We start from the raw sequence: 22,789 nt of genomic DNA, 5'->3' as shown, positions 1-22,789 counted from the left end.
CCACCCCAACCTCCTCCTAGAGTTCTATATTGATGCTTCTTGGCTCTGAAAAGTTGCGATCTACCAGTGGAAACTCCAGGAAGAGACTGATAGCAAGAAGGAGTAGCCCTGCACTTAACCATAAAAATAAAATAAAAAACATTCCATGTAGTGTTTTAAATGCTGCTTATTGTAAGGATTAGACAAATATATTGAAAAACAGTGCACTGTTCCTTTAAGGGGTGGTCCTTTCCTATAGATTATAGAAGAAACATCATACATTAAGGAATATATCAGATTTGAACTACATCTGTACATGATTTTCATGGTAACAACAATTCAATGTAACTATATTATTCCAACACCTATAGACACTTTTAAGAAAGAGTAATGCCATTAGTCAAATGCATCTTAATCTTTGGTTATTGTGCGTTTGTGTCTATTAATTGGCTAATTATATTTATCTGCATGTGGGTAGTTGGGTTAGGGTTAGGGTAAAAATGGTAGAAGCCGAAATTATTAGAGAAGCACTGGATTATTTACATGACACTATCGTGTGTATTTAAGACATGATATCAGTACTTCATGAAATATCTCCACCAAATGACAACCTTTCCTCAGGCAGCAGAGCCTTTTCTCACCAATCTGTTAAACTGTGGTTGTTTCCTTGACATAAGTGTCGCTTATTGACGTACACTCAAGTTTTAATTATCTGGAAAAAAAGCCCACACACTTGTTTCTGTTAGATGAGGGATTGATAAAGTCAGTGTGTGTGTATGTGCAGTAAATTGTATTTACAAAGTGAATCCTGTGTTGTAGGTGTATCTTGAGCCCACATGGCTTTGGTGGCAATCATACCAGACTGCTCAATTACTCAATGCGAGTCCCTGAGGTCTGACTTTATACATTAATACCCACTCGTTCATTAGTGTAAGCAGCCTATCTGGATATAATCCCTTCTCTCTAGTGTTTTTTCTTTTTAAATCACCAGCCGGTATCTCTTGCGCTGACACTCATGTTCAGGTGTAGAACATGGAATCTTTTAATAATGAAATCTCATCATTTTTTCTCACATCAATACTGAGCTAACAAAGCTATAGGTTACGTCACTGGTGAGAGTCCTGTAATGAGTCACACTCAAAATCGGAAACACTATTTGTTTCAGATTGTGCCTATGTCATGATTCCCTTGTATATGTCCACAGTGAAAGTTGGTGTGCTGAGGAGCTAAGCAATGAACCACCAATAATATTGGAGTTTGAAAGCATTTTTAAGTAAACCAATTCTTAGTGACAATGTTATGTAACCATTAGGATTACTCAAACAAAGTTGTAAACAAAACTGTCCTCACTAGTGCTACATTACACTTCTGTTTAGAATAGTGGACGCAACAGCCAAGTGTTCACTTAGATCCTTTTATAAAAAAGAATGACAAAATAGCCAATGATTAATTCAACATTAATACAGATAATGTATAAGAAGACATCTTGTAAAGACGGTGGGCAGAAAGCATAGCATTTAAAGAAAATAGCCCTCCCATGAGTTATCCAATAAAATTACCCCTGTTCAAAGATTTCGGATATCATGTCCAATTAACTACAAACTTCTGATAAAGAAGATCCAAAAACAATAGAAAAACCAATACATTTTAAGTTTCAAGGTATTAATCCAACAAATTCACCCACAGGGTCCAAACAACAACACAAAATCACAATGGATTTAGTGTGTCAACGTAAAGTATAAATGCAAAAGTTGTAAGGTGAGGTCAAAATCAGCAAAAATGGCAATCAAGCTAGCTAGCTTCACTAAGATTATTTTTTTGGGTCAACGGACTGTCGGACAAATACGCTCTTTGATGTGTTTTTTACTTTTAGATTTTCTGAATATTGGTCCAATGACTTTACCTACATCTTCAGATCATTGAAGATTCATACGCGAAATGTACGTATAAGATGAAGGATGTGCACATAATTGCATGCTTAGCATGATAAAAAAAATCCTGTAGGGCCTTTATGTTCGTAATTGTCCTTCTCACGAAAAACAAATACTCATCTTGGAGTTATGTTTGTTGCTGGGTGAACATGGACTTACCTTTTCTCTTTTCCTTTTTTTTGGTAAACGGTGGAAATTGAAGTGGAATTGCAACTGTTTACAATGTAACATTCGTTGTTTGTTGCAGGGAAATGAAAACACTCACATTCTTGACAAACAGCACTGCATAACATGCCTCAGGTCTCCCCCGTTGTGAACCCATGTCGCCAACCGGAATGCTTCACCACTGGACCATCTGTGCATATCATCGAAAGGAACCAGAGGAATATTGTAGATCAGTGTAAAGCCACAGAGACTTCCTCTTCATCAACCTGCAAAGAATGACAGTTAAAAAATGTCAAACTGGAACATGTTGACGCTGACAAAGTCAAAGTGTTTTTCTTTCCTATGAAAAAAATGAACATGAAAAACCCCTGATAGCTCAACTGCTAGAGAGAGAAACAGTCTGGAGGTTGTCAGTTCAAATTTCAACCGGAAAGCTTCTGTTCATCCCTCCAAGGGTAGGGTAATTGCTAAGATTTAATATATGGAACATGTGATTATACAAACTTAAGAATTGCCAATTTGTACAACACATTTAAAGAGGCCTTTTTAAAAATTGGGGATTTTCCCTTTCCTGTAGTGTTGTATACGTTTTTGTGCACATAGTGACATCACAATGCAACACTTGCGCTTCTACTGGCTAGCGCTCTAACATGTTGTAGTTGATAGGTTAAGGGGCAAGACATTTACGACATATCTTGGTGGTGGTTGACCATCACAATAGAGCTGGCCAGCTAACCAATCAGAGCAGACTGGGCTCTGGTTTCAGACAGAGGTTGAAAAGAGATGCTGCATCACAGGCAGATTGAGAAAAATAAAGTCCTATTTGAACATGTAAGCATTCAAACATGTCTCAGTAGAGGCACAAAAACAACTATGAACCAAATAATGAGCATAACGTTCTACAACTTTTGTATCTGTGGTTGAAGGAGAACTTTGTTTGCACTGTTGCAAATCAATAAGCAAGCCTGTGTTTTGGATTTTTAGCCTTGTTCAGTCATAGAATATGTGAAATGGCTGTCTTTATCTACATTACATGAAGTAGACTTAATGTGTTTTTGTTATTCAGACATTAGTTGACGAGTGGTGTCTATATGCTGTTACCATCTCTCTCCTTGACTTTTGAGTGGCTGAGCAGATGCAGACCAATGTATTAGGATATGTTATAGCAAAAACAACCCAAAAAAGCAAACATCGACATACTCAGCCAATTGATTATATAAACTTCCAACCGCTCAATCCTAGTGTATATCCATATCATCCATTGGGCTCACACACTAAAATATATTAGGAAGAGCATGAATATAGTTGCAATAGGCCGTTATATTAAAGCTGATTGCAATAATTGCTGATGAGAGATAAGTAACAATGTGCCCAAAGAAAGATGTGTAGGGGACATTCATATAACTCGCAATGACTCAAAAAATATTACCTTAAACCATTATAGTCTACCTTGGCATTCTTCCTAGTGATCAAATCCTCCCTTTTGTTCCTTAATTAGTGCATTTACCTGGTGGGAAGGAAGAGATAGTGTAGGAGAATTACAATTATTTTGTGTCTCCATAAAGCTTAACATGCATTCTGCTCTGCTGCTTTGGTATGGATGGGACATCGAGAGGAGAAAAAGATGGCTCAGCATTACTTAACACGGCCATTTAAATGCACATTCTGTCTCGGACTCTCATAAATACACACAGAAGACACAGCGACACACGCGCACATACAAATGAATATATTACCCCGCATAAGCACACGTAGTGTTTTGTCTTGTCTGCCATAACTTTTCGAAATAATCCTCTGACGATGGCCGTGTGGGTTTTTGCGCTTGGCTCCTAAGAGTGTGCGTGGGTTTGCACGTAAACACACAGTGTATGCAGAATTGTGCGTGTGTGTCTTTCGCATTGTGAATCCTCTGTCAGCACATCGTGTCAGGGGCTGGCTAGGACTTTCAGAAATGCAGGCACAAGCATATCTTATTTGGATTATGTATAAAACACTGATAGAGGACGTCTGCTTGCATCAATCAGGGAAGCGAGAGGAAGAGACGGAAGGAGGCAGAAAAAAGACAGGGAGGAAGAAAAGGGAAGTGTAAGCCTGTGGGGTGAGACGGGAATAAGGTAGTGAAGGTATAGGGCGGTTGAGTATCTACAATACAGCAGCGTTTAAATATGCAGAGGGGGAGAATGGCTTGACGGAGAGATGAGAGTTTAAGATTCAAAGAGGGAGCGGAGGGAGAAAGGGAGGGAGATTAACAAAGGTGAGGTGGTGCATGAGAAATTTGGTATACAGAGTATTTATTGGACAAATAGAAAGGATGAGAAAGAGGGATGATGAAGGAAGAGAGAGAGAGAAAAGGAGGCGGAGGAGAGGGGAAGGCTAGCCAGGAGGGTTTGATAGATGGGCCAGAGACAGGGCCCGCCGTTCTCTAGAGCAGAACCACTCCAGCACTGGACACCCGCCAGACACAGCAGCCCTGGAGAACCCTAGAGTGTGTGTGCGTGTTTGTGCATTTCTGCAACTGTCTATGAATGGATGTGTCTCTGTGTTGCGAGTGTGTGCGTATGGGCTTATGCAAAGCTCTTCTGTTACAATCTGATGACGCAGACACACGCAGCGAGGGCAACAGAAACAGGTGTGGGTGACAGCCGAGTTTCTAACATTGTGTGTGTGTGTGTGTGTGTGTTTGTCCAATTTCACATCACGATTATCCTGCCAAAAAGGATCACAATATATGGCATGATCCCAATAATTATTAACAATCTATTAGAAACATATATTTGGACATTTGTTTGAATTAATAAACAAAAATGGCAACATAATGCAACCTGTAAGTGAAGTTATGTTTTTCTACACCATATATTGTTTGTGTGGGTTTGCATAATTATATGCATATAAGCATATGTGCTATGTTCCAATGCAGCCTAAATTTGAATATCGAGTTATTTATTGTATATGTATTTATGCATGTTTATTTATGAAGATTGGTACACCTGTTTGTGTGTGTTCATCTGCAGGTGTACTCTGCAGGTAGCGTAAGACGGCTCAATGTTTTACTTAATCACTAAGGCTATGTTCAGACAGGCAGCTCATATTCCACATTTTCTGGCACATCCCTTGTGGAAGCAGATTGCCTTGATCAAGCCCAGGCAGAACCAAAAGTTGAATAAATCAATGTTTGGAAATCAAAATTAAAACTAGAGCGCTGCATCAGATTAAAATCACAATGTTCGGTCTCGGCTTGGATGTTGTAGACTTAATTAAGGGAACAGTAATGTAATTATAGTGATGACAAGCTGAATATCAACATGAAATACAAACACAGTCTAATGAACTAGCACAGGAAGCAGCATCAACATGTGCATCATATTTGATTTCAAACTAGATGAAAATCTAAAAGAAAACATCAACGACTCTTCCCAACGCATCGCCATTCAAAAGCAGACCACCATAGCGTCGTCTAGTTTCTACCTGTGTCACACAACTATATAATGTGCTTTTTCCAGTCTTTGCAAACTTAAATTCAGCATGCACCTACTAACACATTGTCACCGAGGCAGATACAAGTTGCCACCTTCAAACATCATTTATGTCCATGCCATTGGGAGCAATTTGAGGTTAAGTATCTTGCCCAAGGACACATGGACATGTTTACTGCATGGGCTGGGGATCAAACCCGTCATTTTTCGTTGTGCCAGGGGTTAGTGATTTTCCGACACTCAATAACCGTAGAGGGAGGAAATACACGTTTCTATAATGTTAAGTATCTATGTTAACAAGACTAATGGCAACCTTTAACGCTAGAAATGAAGCCAACATGAAAGGGCCAAAAACTGTTAGACCCCAATTTCCAAATGCCTAACTTTATGTAACATGTAAACAGACTGGTACACAAAAAAAAGGTTTTGGTCTCTGTAGCTAATTTACCTGTTCATGACAGGGGTTGAATTATGTAAGAAACTCACCCATTTGAACTTATATTGAAGCTTAAGGTTATGCATATACAGGAAATGTGTTGCTCTTTAATTAATTTGCAGGCATCAAGGTTCAGTTTAAAACTGTGATCTCGGTGCTTTTGCCTCTATGTCTATCTTTGAAATCAGTTTTTCTCTGCTGAGTCAGTTTCAAACCCTGTCTGCTTCTCCCTAAAATCACTTTTTAATTCATGGGAAAAAAATCTATATACATAATATTTCTGTAGTCAGTGCAGTTTGTCATAGTGTGGGCTCAATGGTACAATAGCAGGAGTAATGGCAGGAGGTGGGGCTTAGCAAAGAGTCAGTTGTCAGTATGGGGAAAACATTTTAATCTTGTCTGTAATATTGAAAAAGAAGTCTGGAACGTTTTTTTAGCTGCAGTCTTTGAGCGACTTCTGTGGATTTTTACATTATACCTTTGGGATATCCTGACCGTTAAATCAAACTGTGTGTTCTCCAGTTTCCAGCTTGCTCAACAGAAATGTGTGAATTGACATGCATAAAGTAAGCCATTACACAAGAGAAACTCGAAAACGATTTGTATCTCAAGCTTATAGCCAGTTACATAATCATAAAAAATGTAATCTCATTCCCTCAATCTTCAGCACCGCTTGAAATCAGACTTAAAAATTGTCCTTAACGTCACTCAAACGAAACACTGACATAGAGAGTGTGATCAGTCCGCCATGACTGCTGCACGGAGCATATATTAGCCTCCTCTGTAGCTGATACTGGCTGCTGAACACTTCTGTTCCCTGATGATGTACTGCTGAGCCATGAAGTGCAGAAAGACATCTCAATATTTTATTCAACATACAGAATGCTTTTGCTTTGTTTTACTATTGAACAATGGTTTTGGAATAATGAATATAAAGTGAAAATGAATGATTATATAAGTATATAGTATAGTCTTTAGTATATAACTAAGATGAATAGACATAATTATGGGAAAATATATTGGACCGAATAGTCCCTGGTGTCAATGTGCTTTTCAACTAACTGGTTTAATACGCTTCAAACTAACTGATGTTTCTGTCCATATGGTTTGGTTTGATTAAAACGTTCAAACTGGCTTACGGGATTCATGCGCAGTCAGTCAGAGAGTCAGTGGTTAGGTCCCATCCACCTCAAAGAGGCCATCCCAAGTTGATCCCATAGCCCACGGTACTGAAGTGTATGTAAGTCGCTTTGGATAAAAGCGTCAGCTAAATGACAATCTAATTCTTGTTCGGATAAAACCCACACATTCTCAATCCCAAAAGTTAAAAACAGAACACTGAGGCACCCTTATGTGTCTTTAGGAGATCCATCAGGCTTTTAGCTAATTCCAATTCAAACCAATGTTCAGCTCTATTGTATTCAGAGTGTGCAGAGTCTTAATTGTAAAAAAAAAGTCTGCTGAGGAAGGATTGGTCAGACCAAAGTCAGACTACTAGTTTAACCTTACTCTTGTTACATATCTAACATACTTTACTGATGTCACAACTAACTTGTCGTTGGGACAAGTAAGTTTACAAGGAAGGTGTATTTTCAAAAACATTTAAAGCATGTTTCAAAAGGAAATTGAAATGCAGACCTTGACACAAGGTTAACCTTGTTGGAATGCAAAACAAAGCTGTATTTCAAAAAGTGGGCCTATTATGCTTTTTGTGTTATTTCTTTTCCTGTAGTGTTATATTTGTGTTTGTGCATGCAAATGATCTGCAAAGGATATAACACCTATCGCCCCCCCAAAACAATGGGTCTTCTATTGGCTAGTGCTCCAACACATTTACGACTGTGGCTGCGAGGGAGTGTGGTCATCTTTCAAACAGAAGGTTGTTGGTTCAATGCCAGCCCATTCAGTTAACATGTTGATGTATCCTTGGGCAAGATACTTAACCCTGTGTTGCTCCCGATGACACGGCCAATGGTGTGTGAATGTGTTAAGGTCCTAAAAGTTGTAAAATTAGATAAAAACTGAATCCAGATTTATTTTATCTCTCCATTCATTCTAATGAGCCAGGAGCGGTAGATCTGGGGTGGGGCTTAAGGGGAAACTCAACTGCGTATGCTTTATGCTCTCGACAGCCAGGCATGACGGGCCATTTGTAACTTTTTGCTCTCGACAATTTCAGGCCATTTTTGCCTTCATGCGCCAATGAGCAGCTCTCATAAGAATGAACGAGGCCCCGCCTCCAATGCTATATCCTAGTCCTAGTTCTTATTATACATCCATGGTGCCTCCTTGAATGAATGACGTGTGAATGGGTAATTTACTCTCAGTACTTAAAGTGATTTGAGGGGTCGAAAATATCTACCATTGTACGATATATGCTACTGGAAGGATGAACAGAATTGGCCAGCTAACCAATCAGTGCAGACTGGGCTTTGGTTTCACACAGAGGGTGAAAAGATGTGCTGGCAGAATGAGAAAAATGATGACCTTTTTGAACATTAAAGCATGGAAATATGTCACAGTAAAAGCCCAAAATACTAATGTGAACCTGACAATAAGCCTAATAGCGCCACCTTATCCACGTCATCTAAAGTGTAAGTTTAAGGGCATAAAGGTGAAATAATGATTAATTGATATAAATGATTTATTTTCATTTTTGTTCACAAATAATACCATTTTTGGGACATACTGTCTTTGTCACATATACTCGTGCTAATGGTTTACACATATTCAACATGTTTTACGAACAGGTAGCCATTAAAGCATGTCACCTCTTTGAGTTCTTCGGGAGCGAGCTGCTATAAACAGCTTAGTGAATTTGAAAGGAGCAATGTTTAATCAAAGAAGAACCAGCGAATAAAATACACAGGGAGCTGATTTGATTAACATAAAGATAAAAACCAATGTAGTGCTTTCTCTTTTGATGTGCTCTTCTCCTTGAAATAACACCCTGTTAAAATTAAAATAAAAGGCCTAATGGGAATTTCAGCGCTTTTGTATTTTGATCAAAATGAAGGCTGTTAATGTGCAGCAGTAGCAAATTAGAGAGAAAAAAGAAAGACAGGAAAAGAAAAAGAAAAAAGGAAAAATGCCCTTTGATAGCTAAATTAAAATTTTAAGCGCTGCTAAATGCATTTCCGTGCCCCCCGTTGAGCAGGCATTTCTGTAAGTAATTATGTCCTGACCCTTTAAGAACTATTATTCAACCTATTATTCCATCTTCTTTTATTTCTCTATCAAGCCCGAAAACATCCCAACCTCTACCTCCTTCTCTCCATATTTCCTCCTGATAGAGGTCACTCAAGAAGACAACTTCATTTTTATTCATGTCCTCATGCATGTGAAGAGCTCTCTGAATCCATTTCGAGGTAATAACCACTTTTATATTTTAACATAGATGGCTACATTGTTTGTGTAACTCTGTAGCAATGAGTATTTTTGAATAGGGATCAAAAAGAGAGGAATTAATATGTTGTTGCTTTATTATAAAACATTTCAAAAAGAGGCAATATGGCTCTACAGCGTATTAACACATCAGTACTGAGTTTACACTATTAGCAGCCAAATTGCTTGAACTGATTTTTATGGCTGGGGTAAGAGTTTAACTCTCATCATTCATGCCCAGGCATATACTGTGGCATCTATTGCCGCAAATTAGGTTTAAAAAAGGATTGAAATATATTTAATAGCTATATGTATGCTCGGAGGTGAATGGCCACTGTCAGAAACCATTACAACATTCTGAAGAGGCTAATTATGAGTCCATGAAGCAATAACTCCTATACTTTAACAGAATTAATTGTTGTTGTTGCTTTTTTCAAGTTGCAAGTTTCAAAAAGTTTAAATTTTTACATATAAATCACTGATGATCAATTGTTTGACACAATATTGTGTTTTTGATGAAACTAGCCAATTGTGTTGACCAAAAACTCACATGGTCAGTGACGTTTCAGTTCTCTTATTTGTCATTTACTCGCTCCTCAGGCTCACCGGGAGTTGATTTGTGTGCGCCACCTCGAGCGTCCCATGGCGCTTATTTGTGCAGGAGGACCGACGATGGAGGAGCGAGGAGCGACAACTGAGGAGCGATAACCGAAGAACCACCATAACCATCCTCCAGTGAAATCCTCAGCCACTCGCCCCGCCCCCTTACCGTGTATCCATCACTGATTGGACGCTGCAGAGCATGCACTGATCTAATGCAATCTGTCTTAACATGAGAGCAGTTTAACAGGGGAGTGAAGACATTAAACTCAAGGGAACCACTCCACAGTTTATACAGTGTTTTGTTTCAATTAAACGTATCATGTCTGAAAAAAAATCTGTTTATTAATGTATGGGGGACCTTTTTCATGATCTCCAATTCATTATTATTATGAACACAATAAAATCAAGAGACAGATTTAATATCTGTCTGCAGGAAAAGCTTTTCCGTTTTACATTTTTAAGAATGGCTTTTATCTTTTCTTGAAAATGTGTTCTTATTTCATTAAATGTATTTGGGTCTACAACAAATCAAATGTGTCAGATGGGTGGGTGCGTTTGTGTGTGTGAACAAAACGAAGAGAGAGCTGGCTGCTGTCAGACGATCCAGCTGTACCGGTGTCATCAGAAACGGACATCGCTTCACGTGGCGCTCCGAAGGAAAGGACGTCCCATTGCTCTTAAAACGTATTTCCTTGCTTGGTCTCTCTCCGCCTGGTTTCTCCATGCATCCCTGGTGGGAGGGACTGGGAGAAGCAAGGGATGCAAGTTAAGAGAACGAAAGTTACGGATGTAACTACGGTTCCATGAACCCTGGATGACCGCCAGATGCAGTGCTTTAGCACTGGATATAGTCCGTCTCGCGCCTGCGCAGGTCGTGTATTTATAAGAGCAAAGACACTTGTGACCTCGTATGACCCGGTTCTGGTATAAGTTCAAGTGTCATCTACGGGATCAGTCCTACAGAAACCTTCGCAGAATCACGAGATTCTGAGCGACCAAGAACTCTGGCGGTCATCCAGGATTCAAAGAACCGTAGTTACATCCGTAACTTTCGTTCTATTTCATCTTTACTGACCGCCAGAGGCAGTGCTTTAGCACTGGATGACTTATAACAACAGAGTCGCGAGAATCCTGAGTACTCACCTCATAAAAGTGTAGTAGAGGAACTCGAAGAAGAACCACGCCCAATGGATGGGAGGTGGCAACATTCACTCTGTAGTATCTGGAAAATGTGCTCGGTGATGCCCATGAGGCCGCAGCACATATGTCCTCCAAGGGCACCCCTCTCATGGTCGCCCATGACGTGGAGACACTCCTGGTAGAGTGGCATTTTATTCCAGACGGTAGAGCACGGGCACTTGTCCTGTATGCATGGTCAATGCGGTCCACGATCCAGTGGGACAGGCGCTGTTTTGTCAGAGCACAGCCCTTCCTAGGACCACCGACATAAACTCTAAGGGCCCACACTGGGCATAAAGGCCGTGAACGTTCTACCCCCTCTCCAATTGGGGGGGGGGGGGGGGGGAGGTCGAACCGTGCCAGCTGGATAGGCCGATTAAGAGGTGAGCCTTCCAGCACCTTAGGGAGGGACGCCGTGTTTGCCTGAACCATCGGAGTTCCACCTGAAACACAAGCTGTTCACCAACAGGGCATGTAGTTCGCCTACACGCTTTTGTCCAAGTCAAGTCCGAGTCGAGGCCCTATTGATCAAGTACGGGAGGGGACACACGACAGCAGAGCGAACACATGAAAGCAGAGTGAACAGGTACAGGAGGCGTAGAGTGAGGAGATCATTGTCCACTAGTTAATTGATCGCGGATAGCGTCGTGCTCGTGGACGGATAAAAAAAACAAAACTAAATGGGTCGCGAAATACACTTGGGCGGCCCGCCCAAGTAAAGTCTATGTGTGGGAAACCCTGTGTTGTTAAACTTTAAAAAAAAAACATAACAGTGGTTCCGCAGCTCATAGGCGTGTCCTAATGGCGGGCGCTATGAACTTTCATATATCATTTCCTTGATGGGCTCTATGCAGTCACTCAGCAAAGGGTTCGGCCCTCTAGTGGCCAAACCCACAGCTGAAGGCAGCAGGGGGCGGGATGCCAATTCCGACCCCCCAGCTGAGACAATAGGTCCTTCATGCCGGGGAGGCGCTAGAGCGTCCAGCAGCAGAGTCAGTGCAGCAGCGTAAATCAAGTCCGGGCTGGCGAGAAAGGGGCCACCAGAAGAAGCCTGTGGCCCTGTCGAAGCACTCTGAGAAGTGTCGGGAAGATCAGAGGAAGGGGTGGAAAGGCATAGAGAAGAACCTCTGGCCATGTGTGGGCCAGAGCGTCCCGACCCAGGGGGCTGGTCCTCTCCTTTAGGGAGAACCAGACGGAACAGTGGGTTGACCTCTCTGAGGCAAAGAGATACACCTCTGCCCTGCCGAAGAGACCCCAGATGCTGTGCACCACCTCTGGATAAAGCCGCCACTCCCCGGGAGGGGGTTTGTTGCGGGAGAGGAAGTCCGTGACCAGGTTCCGCTCCCCTGGTATATACATCGCACATATAGCTGCCCACGTCAGAAGCGCCTGGGACACTTCTAACAACTGTGCAGATTTGGTGCCCCCCTGATGGTTTATATGAAAGACGGTTGCAGTGTTGTCCAACCGGACAAGCACATGAGTCTCTCTGAAGTATGGCAGGAAGTGCTTGAGAGCTAGTTGCACAGTCCCTAGCTCCAGCACATTGATATGCTCTGTGCGGTCCTGAGCAGACCACTGACCCTGACCTGTCCTGTTCTGCCACATTGCACCCCATTCGGACAGGCTGGCATCCGTTGTGACGGTCACTCTGCAGAATGGAATGGAGCCCATGGGCACGCCTCTTGACAAATATGATCTTACCCTCCATGGGGATAGAGCAAGGAGCCACTGCTGTGATCTTCCTGTGCCTGTGCCACTTGGCGTCCAAGTGGAGGCCATTCAGCCATCTTTGCAGGGGGCGCAGTGATAGTAAGCCCAAGGGAACGACAGCTGAGGCAGCTGTCAACTTACCCAGAAGGCGGAGGAACAGAATGTAGGGCAACGACCTGCCACTTCCGAAGAGGGGAAGGAGGTGGAGATGTCGTTCATGCGCTGAGCTGACGGACAAGCCCTCATAGTGACTGTCCAGAGCCACGCCAATGAACGTTAAGCTCTGAGAGGGGTTCGAGAGCTCTTCTCGAAGTTCACCCTGAGACCCAGCTGGGCCACGTGAGAGAGAAGGAGAGCCGTGTCCCGGGTCGACTGAGACCCGGAATCTTCATTCCCTGCAACTGCAGGGGCAAGAGAGCTGCCGCAATGCACCTGGTGATCACCGTGGGAGTCCAAATGGAAGCACCCTGAACTGAAAATGACGGCTGTGGAAGGCAAAACGAAGAAACTGCCTGTGATGAGGCTCAATAGGCAAATGAAAATAAGCGTCCTTTAAGCCGACAGACGTGAACCATTCTTCCCTGACAACAGCACAAAGAACTTCTGCTTCTACATTTGGAATGGTAAGACCTTCAGGAACTTGTTGATTGCCTTCATGTCCAGAACCGGGCGAAGACAGCCGCCATTCTTTTTTTAAGAAACTAAGTCGAGTAGAACCCCCCAGGTTGTGCAAGGGGGTCCAAAGTCTCGATTGCACCTTTTATAAGTAGGACAGATATCTCCTGGTTCAGGGCTAAGGCCTTCACCAGATCTCCAATGATAGTCATCTTGATCCGGCTAAAGGCTAGGGGCCGGCGTCGGAATTGAAGCTTGTAACCCGGGGCTAAGGTGGAAACCACCCAGGGGTCTGAAGCTTGAGCTGCCCAGTGGCTGAGCTGCTGCTGGGAGAAATAACCGATCGCCGGCCCCGAGATCTCAGTTCCGAGCCCCCCGGACTCTGGAGGCTCTGTGGGGGCAACAGTCAGGCACAAAGACCAGCGGTTGCCTCAGAGGCAACGGGGCAGGGCCACGATGGTAGCGGTCCGGCCTCTCAGAGGGGTGCTGAGGCCCATGGCGGCCACTGGGGCGAGCTGGTGGCTGGGAGCAGCCTCGGGGTGCAGAAGTGGAACCCCTGGACCTGCGAAGATCTGCAAACTACTGCCTGGTCTGATTAGCTTGGACAGTCCGCTCGAGCACCTGCAGAGCGGCTGAGCCGAACAGCTCCCCTGGTTCCACCGGGACAGTACGGAGGGTCCTCCTACATTTCTCCGACAAGGGTGACTGCTCCAACCAAACCTGGCGGCGAGTCTGGACCAGAGTGGACATCAGGCGCCCCAGCTCGTTTGACATCAGGGCAAATGCCTGCAATGAGACATCATTGAGGCTGGTGGAGGAAGCGTCAGAAGCAGTCTGCTGCAGGGAAGCTGAGAGGGCGAGCATGAGGTACGACAGGGATTGCCGATACGGCCCATGCGCTCCACTGTATCGTAAGCCTTAGACAGCAGGTTATCGGTGATCCGGCATTGGGGTCGAGTGCACCTGGCCTCCGGTCTCAGAGCCTCGTCAGGGGAACCTATGAGGGAGGCAATGGTAGACTCAACAGCTGGCATATGGTCAAGGCCAAATTTTGCTGCATCCTGCATGGCTGCCAGGGCTCGGCCATCAGACGTAGGACGGGAGAGAGCCTTAGTGTTCCTCCAGCACGCATGCAACTCCCTCAGATATTCATCGGAGGGAGGGACGGTGAAGCAGGTGGCTGCCGGAGTGCGCCTGAAGAAAGCACTAGCGGGCCGAATTTTTTGGGCAACCAGTGCCTTTAATATAGTGACAGTGCAGGTCAGAATCAGGGAGAGAGGGGAAGACGCGCGGCAAAGGGACCCAGGCCGGATTTGAACCCGGGTCCACCGCATGGGGATCAAACCCCAGTATATGGCCGCCTGCTCTACCCACTGAGCTATACGAAGGCCGCAGGCGCCGATTCTGACCGCCGTACATCTAGCTGCAGGCGAGCCAGTGCCATGCGAATGACGGCCCCCATCGAGCCATCTTCTGCCCCCTCCGAGGAGCCACAAGCCGAGGAACGGGAGCCAGCCCCAGAGGCCTGGGAGGGCTGCTCCTCGCTGTACCCATTAAAGTGAGTGGCAGAAGCTGCCACTGACATAATGTCCTCCTCTGAAGCCAACTCAGCCATGGGTGGGTTGGGTGCAGCAGCATTCTATGCACCAGCACCGGAATGTGGGGCCAGGAGGAGTGACTTAATCTGGGCCAGCTCAGCAGCTAGCTTGTCAGGCTTAACCTTCTTTTTGGAGGGAGCACCCGCAGCCTCTGCAACCCAACGCTTACCATGGGTAGGTTGGGCCGGAGTCAACTGCTCAGTTAAGGGGTCAGCATTCCCCATCAGTTCCACCTCAGCAAGACTAGCAGCCCTCACTGCCAGGGCATGATGGTGCAGTTCACCATTTATCAATTTTTTTCAAATTATCAAATTTTTTCTAGCTGCCTATCAAGTTAGCTTGGACGAAAGCACTCCAGTAACTATAAGGAAAAGACAAAACAGTAAGGCTTTTTAAAATAATGTACCCAATCAGTGGCGGCTGGTGGAGTTTTCTCCAGGGGGGGCTATAACTCCAAAATGTATAAAAAAAAAAAAAGCATGCATACATGTACTAAGGTATCAAACGAGTGTATTTACATAAACGAAAACAACAAAAACAACATTACAGATAGATAGATAGAAGTGCAAAGAGAAACAAGTGCGATATATAGAGTATGTACAGTATATGCAGTTAAGAGTGATTATGTAAAGATATGGGCAGTATAAAGAGGTGGGAATAATTGGCATAGTATAAACAGATGTAGTATGAACAAATATACAGATGTGCTATATTACTATACAGATGGCCAATATACATATATAATAAATATCTATCTATCTATCTCTCTATCTATCTCTCTATCTATCTCTAGATATATCTCTATATCTATATATTTAAATAATATATATCATATATAACATGGACAATACACATACTTTATGACAGAAGGCTGTGACGTCAGCCCCGCCGCCAAATCCAGCTGCATTCAGCTCGGGGCGCAGGAGAGGTGCGCCCCAACATCGTCCTATCTCTTGTATTGAAGAGGAGCTACTGCGCATGTACAACTTTTAACGAGAGTCTTGGGCAAAGATTCCTGCGCCCCAGGGCGGAAATACGTCACCAATCAGACAATGTCAACGAACAAAACAACTTTACTCATCATTAACTATGAAATATTTATCTTGCACATTAAAAAAATATATACATATATTTCGAAATATTTTTATTTTATTATTTCATTTTTATTTAATTTTTTTTATGTCTTATTCAAGGAAATGTGGTGAGTGGTGGGGCGGCGCCCTAGCGCCCTCTATTGGCCAGCCGCCACTGTACCCAATACTCCTGCACCAGGTAGCCTGAGCTAGAGCACTCTGCTAGCGGTGACTTATGGGGGACAAAGTATATAGCAACAATATCAGCTCTTCACTAACGCCCGCCGCGACAGCCTTGCTCAAGGGCAAACTGTGAAAGCGAGACACGAGTCAGCACACGCAGTGAGAGGAGAGCCGGACACTTTCTTCACTGACACAGCACGCTGCCAATCTCGTTAGCACAGCACCAATTAGCTCGGCGAAAGCACTCTGCTAACCAGCAGTCACATTAACGCTAGGAACAGTGTCTCACCCAGAGGTCGCGTTAACCGACAAATGTCCGTCATTGACGGATATTTTTTAGCTATGACGGAAAAATCTGAAGGCCGTCCGTCATTTTGACAGATTTTTACAATGATCATTACCAATAATAAACACAACAATAAAAATCACAATTGAAATACCAGGCAAGTTGTGACAGTTTTCTTACTCTGCATAAGCTTCATTGCCGACACCAACTTTCAATCTGAGCCGACGTTACGGCTGTTCTGGTGTTCAGTGGGTCGATACATTGTAGCCAGCTGCGCAAGTTCAGCTCCATCGCACTCAAAGCCATGCTCCGATTTAAAACCATTAGCGGTCTGTGCCATTAGCACAGTCTGAGATGTAGCCTATGGCTGCAGTAGTGTAGGCTATCTACCTGTTTCAGTGGGCTGTTTCCCCTTCTCAATCATCTGCAGAAAGCATGTGGGCGTAATTTTGCTATTTAAAAGAGATGCATTGAGTCGTTTGTGTCACTTCGCTGTCTCCTGTACCGCATGCAGAGGGATTTTCTCCCGATGAAGAGAGTGCTGGCAGGGTCGGGAAATCCCTCGTTCAGGGGCTCCTGTCGGCTGCTCATCACTTCGCTAGGGGAAATGTTTCCCGATTTTAGAGCGTTGGCTGAGGTGGCGCTGGTTATCCCAGTGTCTAGTGTTGCAGCTGAGCGGGGGTTCAGCCTTCAAAATAAAATAAAAACCGCCACGAGAAGTCGTCTGTCGGAGGCAAAGGCGCAGCATTTAATGTCAATCGCCTCGGCAGCAGAATCCATTGACACTTTTGATTACACGCAGGCAAGCGCACTGTTCAAATCCATGCGGCCAAGAAGGAAAGTTTGAGCTGCTTGAGCTGTTTGTATTTTCACTATAATTGACTTCGTTCGGCTAAAATAGCCCATCGTTCTAAGGCACAGCCGCTATGTTTTCACAGCTGAAAAAGTTCTGATCGTCAGAAAGAAATGCATAAATAAATAATTATTATTAAAACACGCTTGTTCTGTGAATTATTTTTTTTATGACAATAAGTCAATAAAAAACAATTGAGGCTATTAAATATAAGCATTATGGCTTAGGCCTAATATAACCATTTAAAAGTTAAAATACAATGACAGATAATAATGGACAATGACGGATTTTTTACGACCCTGCCCGTCAAAATGACGGACAATGAAAAAGTCTAGCGCAACCTCTGGTCTCACCGTACTGATGTGTAAACGGCAGGAGCATCCGCCGGTCCGGTGCCCCTTTTTGTTCAAAGGTCCGAGCGGCTGACACACAAGTTCCCTCTCTGGAGAGAGACAGCTCGTCGAAGCCTCTGGAGGGCGAGTAACCCGCAGCTCCGACTGACACAGTCACGAGGCTACAACAGCGACGAGCTTCAAGTATTAAATCATTTTTATTTGTATTATTTTCTGTAGCTCAGAGAGCAACACTCTGCGCAGCGAGAAGATGAAAAAGGACTGATCCCGTAGGGAATTTATACCAGAACCCGGTCATACGAGGTCACACGTGACTTTGTTGTTATAAATACTTGACCTGCGCAGGCGCGAGACGGAATATATCCAGCGCTAAAGCACTGCCTCTGGCGGTCAGTAAGGATGAAATAGAACTGAGAAGTACCCTCTGTCTGCTGTGGTGTGGCTCAAACTGAGCTCAAGTAATCCTTCCTACAATCAGAAGCATCATGCAGCACATCGTTGTTTTTAGGCCCTGTAGGGGCAGTGTTTTCAGGACGCACAAACCTGCAGCACACTATTTGTTTGCTTTACCGTGTAACTTTTACCGTTTTGAGATACATTCAAGCACACATGAATGAGTCTTTATGTGCTAAGAAAAGAAATGGAAATATAAACATTTAAAACTTTCCTGACAGCTCAGAAAACTATGGCCTCAGGGCTGTGTGGGTACGATTGACAGGTGCCTGGCAACAAAGAAAACCACAGAATAACAGATTTTTGTGCAAACATGTTTAAATGTTGTTTGGTGGATGGACGTTGGGGGCTTTTAAATGGATTATGAATGCAAGTCAATTCATATTCTATTTTATTGATCGATAAAAAAAAAAAGTTAAACCCTATTTTGGCGGAAGTAATATGGACCCCAAATTTGGCAAAGACAACTATTCTCCTCAAAACAGTTCTTCTATCGCAAACACCTACGCGCAACGGTGAGAGTTTAATGTTAAAAATGTAAATGTCAAACCCACATATCACTTAGAGTGACAGCGTGGCGTGTGTTGACTTATCATTCTGTCAATCCGAGCAGGCTTTCAGTGACCTTCTCTATTTTAAAATGGCAACTTCCACTTTATGTGCTTCTCTGCAAGATGAAAGGACGGATGATGGAGGGATTGAGGGGAGCAACACGGGGTGTGGAGAGGTTGTGGCAATATTTATGGTGTCATGAAAGGTAAATAATAGCACAGTGTTACTTATACCAGCCTGATCTAATGATGTTACAATGACTCAATAAAGATGCAATGTTAAATGTTCGCTCCCCATAATTCACCCAAAAGCAGTTTTAGCTGTCTACTTTCTTTCACTAACAGATGCTTTTGTTAATGCAATCTAAGTTCAATGTATTGAATTATATAATACTAAGGTTATTCTGAAAGTTTTTGTTACAACAGGTCTAAAAGTACACACCTATATGTTTGCAATTCCTCAAACATCTTTGACATGTATGACCTTAAAAGATAGTAAGGCTGACCTGTTGCCTCCCAAGGTCAAAAGACAGAGCTCTATGCATCCATTAATGTGTTCACTGGGCAGGCTAATGCTTGAGGATTGCAATGTGTGTGTGTGTGTGTGTGTGTGTCTGTGTGCGTTGAAGCCAGGCAGTTCCATATATAAACTGTTCAATTCTTCCAAGCCGGAGACCCCACGCGTTTGAGTGCTGGGAGCAACGTGGTGTTTTCAGATTATTATGCTTGTTACTTAACAATATAATATTTAACCTCATCCATTTCTGTGTCTTAATGAGTTTCTATTGATTAATGTTGTGAGTGTTAAGGTCTCGGATCCACAACACTTTACTAGATTTGTGACATTGGGAAAAAGCTTGAAAACAAATAAAAAGCCTTCTCTAAATACTTTACCACTTCAGGTAGGAGCTAACTGGACTTACAACAAACCAAAAATAATGCCACCAACCTATTTCAAAATAACCATATTTAGTCAAAATCTTCACCTCTACATTGAAGAATGAGAGGGAAGTCAAAGAGGAACAAATGTTAGGAGCAAGAAAGTGCTGGAAAGGAGAAACATTGATGGAGAAACAGTTTTAAAGAATGAAAAAAGTGTGGTAGAGAGTAAGGAAATAAAGAAGCAGGAGTAAAAGAAAGGCATCGGATAGAGAGGACTATTGGCAACTAGGTCATTCCATCCTGCAGATTTATTATAGGAAAGGCTGGCTTGTTACAGGCTTCTGTGCTTCTTGCTTTACAGAGCAAATAAAAGGCAGACATAATTAAGACTACCAAAGGTATAAATCTTGTATGTGAATGGCCCATTGCACACATCGACCGCACAAGTAATTTACATGGCCCTTGGAGAATTTCCCTCAGAGTTTTCTCTGACACTCACAAAAGTAGTGGCGAGGGAGAAAAAGCTAAAGGAGGGAGAAAAAAGATCCACATTGGAAAATACTTCTCATTTTAAAAGCCTCATTCCAAAAATTCAACTCAATAAAACTATTACTACGTAATTACCAACTCTTCTTTCCATTCAGCGTCGAATGATGTGTTACTACAGATCATCAATACCCATTTGTCCCAAAGAAAACTACTGTCAGAGGAAGTACATGTTTTATTACTTCTTGTGAAATTTTCTTTTAAATCTTAAGTCAACGGTTATAAATTGACTACATGCAGTTGTTTTGATGTTGTGCTTCAGTAGATATATTTAATGCTTTGTTCTGTCATCTTGCTCTGTTTCATAAAGTAGATTGCATTCACAATGCCTTGACAAATAAAATAAAAACATCCTGCACATAATATAATATTCCATTTCATTGCCTTATTTTTACATTTGTATAATTCTCATTTTTATTCATTTTCGGTTTTAGTCTTTAGTTCTAATTATTTGTTATTTGTTTTGCTTCTTTTTGTATTTGGCTGCTGCTGCAAAAAGTTTCCCAGTTTGGGATAAATGATAAATAAAGTATTTCTGATTCTGATGTGAAAAACGTATAACTCAAATTGTCATGAGTATCCAGCATATGCATATCCAATATGCGTGTTGACAAAAAATAAGAAAATAATTTAGCACTATGCAAAACCAGGCAACAATTTGTAAACCCAACAGGCTCATTTAACCAGCTTAACAGAGTTAAGATGAGTAATAATCCATCCTAACACTGCCCAATTGGAAGGAAAAAAAAAATCGGGCAACATACCTTTGTGTAAAGCTTGAGAGCGGTCCAGCCAATAAGGGCTACCATAACAATCCGAGCATAATATCCAGCTACTAATATCAAGGTCCAGCAGTGGCTCAGTCAGTAGGGGTTTGGACTGGGAATTGTAGGATCGCCGGTTCAAGTCCCCGAACAGACTTGAAAATATGGAAGGTGGACTGCTACTTGGAGAGTTCACCTCCTAGGCCCTGCTGTGGTGTCCTTGAGCAAGGCACCGGACACCTCCAATCCCCCCTCCCCATTGCTTCCCGGGCGCTGCACAATAGCTACCCTCTGCTCCTAGTACTAGGATGGGTTAAATGCAGAGGACACATTTCACTGTGTGTGCTCTGCTGTGTGCATGTATGTGACTAATAAAGAGGGCTTCATCCTCCGATTCTATTCTAAGTGGAGAAAATGCTTTTTAGCACTCAAAGTGTTTCATTAGCATGTTTGGATAATATAACATTTATCTGAGAACAATTACTGAAATATACACACACACACACACACACACACAAGCAATACAAGAACAATTTCACTAACATATGCATTTCACAATCTGAATTGAAGTACCACATGCCACTACCCAGTAGCCTTACTGGCATGCAATGGCTGCAATTTGTAACCATGGTAACATTTCCCATTGTTACCTCCAACTCACACTACATACAAACAGGGCATTAGAGTGTACTGTAAAGCCTCATGGGAGGTGAAGTTATAGAACTACCTAACACATCCATTGTTTGGGTCTAGTAGGGTTTGTAGTAAGTGTTGGAGCTGAACACAGCTGGAAATTGAGCATTAGAAGAACAATGGCAATGATCACACGCTGATATAAGGGAAATGACATTGTACATGTCGATTTTAGTTTGGAAAATATTTTACAAAAACGTAATCGAAAAGAGAAAATGTAACCGGATAATAAAATAACAAAGATATTTTAATATGTTTCAAATGAAATAAAAGTAGGACTGTTAATGCTCACAATTAGTTTGGAAACCTTAGATCTGAACAAATGCTAGAAAAACGCTAAATATTCACATTACGCAATTTTATTTTTATTAAGTATCAAAAAGCAGTGAAATTGGTACAAACTACTAATGCCTGACAGAAGACCACTGCGCATTATTAAGAGCCATACCTTGGTGGAACGGCTATGAGAAAGCATTCTGCTTAAGCATGCGCAAGCCAGTTTTTTAAAGTTATACAGGAGTGGGAGATAGTGGACAAAGCTTGCAATAGCGGCAGCAACAATACTATCACACAGGAATATACTGTGTGTAGCGCACATTATAGAGTTGGTGATCACAGTGTCTTTCAGTGACAGCGGATTTGTCTGTGCATAAAGTGTCGTACAATTCTTGGCAAATAATTGAGAAACTAGTCATCAGATTTGTTCTTACCAATTTGTCATGCATTTGCTCTTACAAAAAAAAATAGAAATAGTGTAAGCTTGTGACGAGTCATGATTATACATTATTGTGATTTACACAATTACATTTTTTAATTGACAACACATCCAAAAATAGATATGAGTTGGAGTGTAGAATTCCAGCCATCTTGTCAAAAGGTCCAAACTCCCTTTGAATTGCACCTGTAGACTGGAATGTGCATTTTTTGTTTTCTTGTGACATTACTGAAATACAAAGAGCTTCCAGCCTTTCTCTCTCAGAACATTCACATTTGCAAGCATTCGCTCTCTCATTTTGCTATTGTGAGAGTCCCGCTCCAGTGGCAGGAATAAGCAGCACAGAGGACCACGCCATGGT

The 22,789-nt window shown here is 42.6% G+C and overlaps 1 long non-coding RNA gene across 1 annotated transcript in view; it reads right to left on the bottom strand.

Moving 5' to 3' along the window:
* LOC134864951 (uncharacterized) overlaps positions 1-17,986 on the bottom strand; it is a 182,492-nt gene extending 164,506 nt beyond the window's left edge. Inside the window, exons 1-2 of the long non-coding RNA XR_010165880.1 lie at positions 17,825-17,986; positions 2,176-2,341 (exon numbers count right to left, since the gene is read on the bottom strand). This is a non-coding gene — a long non-coding RNA (uncharacterized LOC134864951). The remainder of the gene's footprint in view (positions 1-2,175; positions 2,342-17,824) is intronic.
* Between the last annotated feature and the right edge of the window lie 4,803 nt (positions 17,987-22,789).

This window comes from Eleginops maclovinus, chromosome 5 (assembly GCF_036324505.1).
Source record: "Eleginops maclovinus isolate JMC-PN-2008 ecotype Puerto Natales chromosome 5, JC_Emac_rtc_rv5, whole genome shotgun sequence".
Taxonomy (NCBI): domain Eukaryota; kingdom Metazoa; phylum Chordata; class Actinopteri; order Perciformes; family Eleginopidae; genus Eleginops; species Eleginops maclovinus.
Note: the sequence above shows the minus strand (reverse complement) of the source record. Positions and strands in the feature narration are given on the sequence as shown.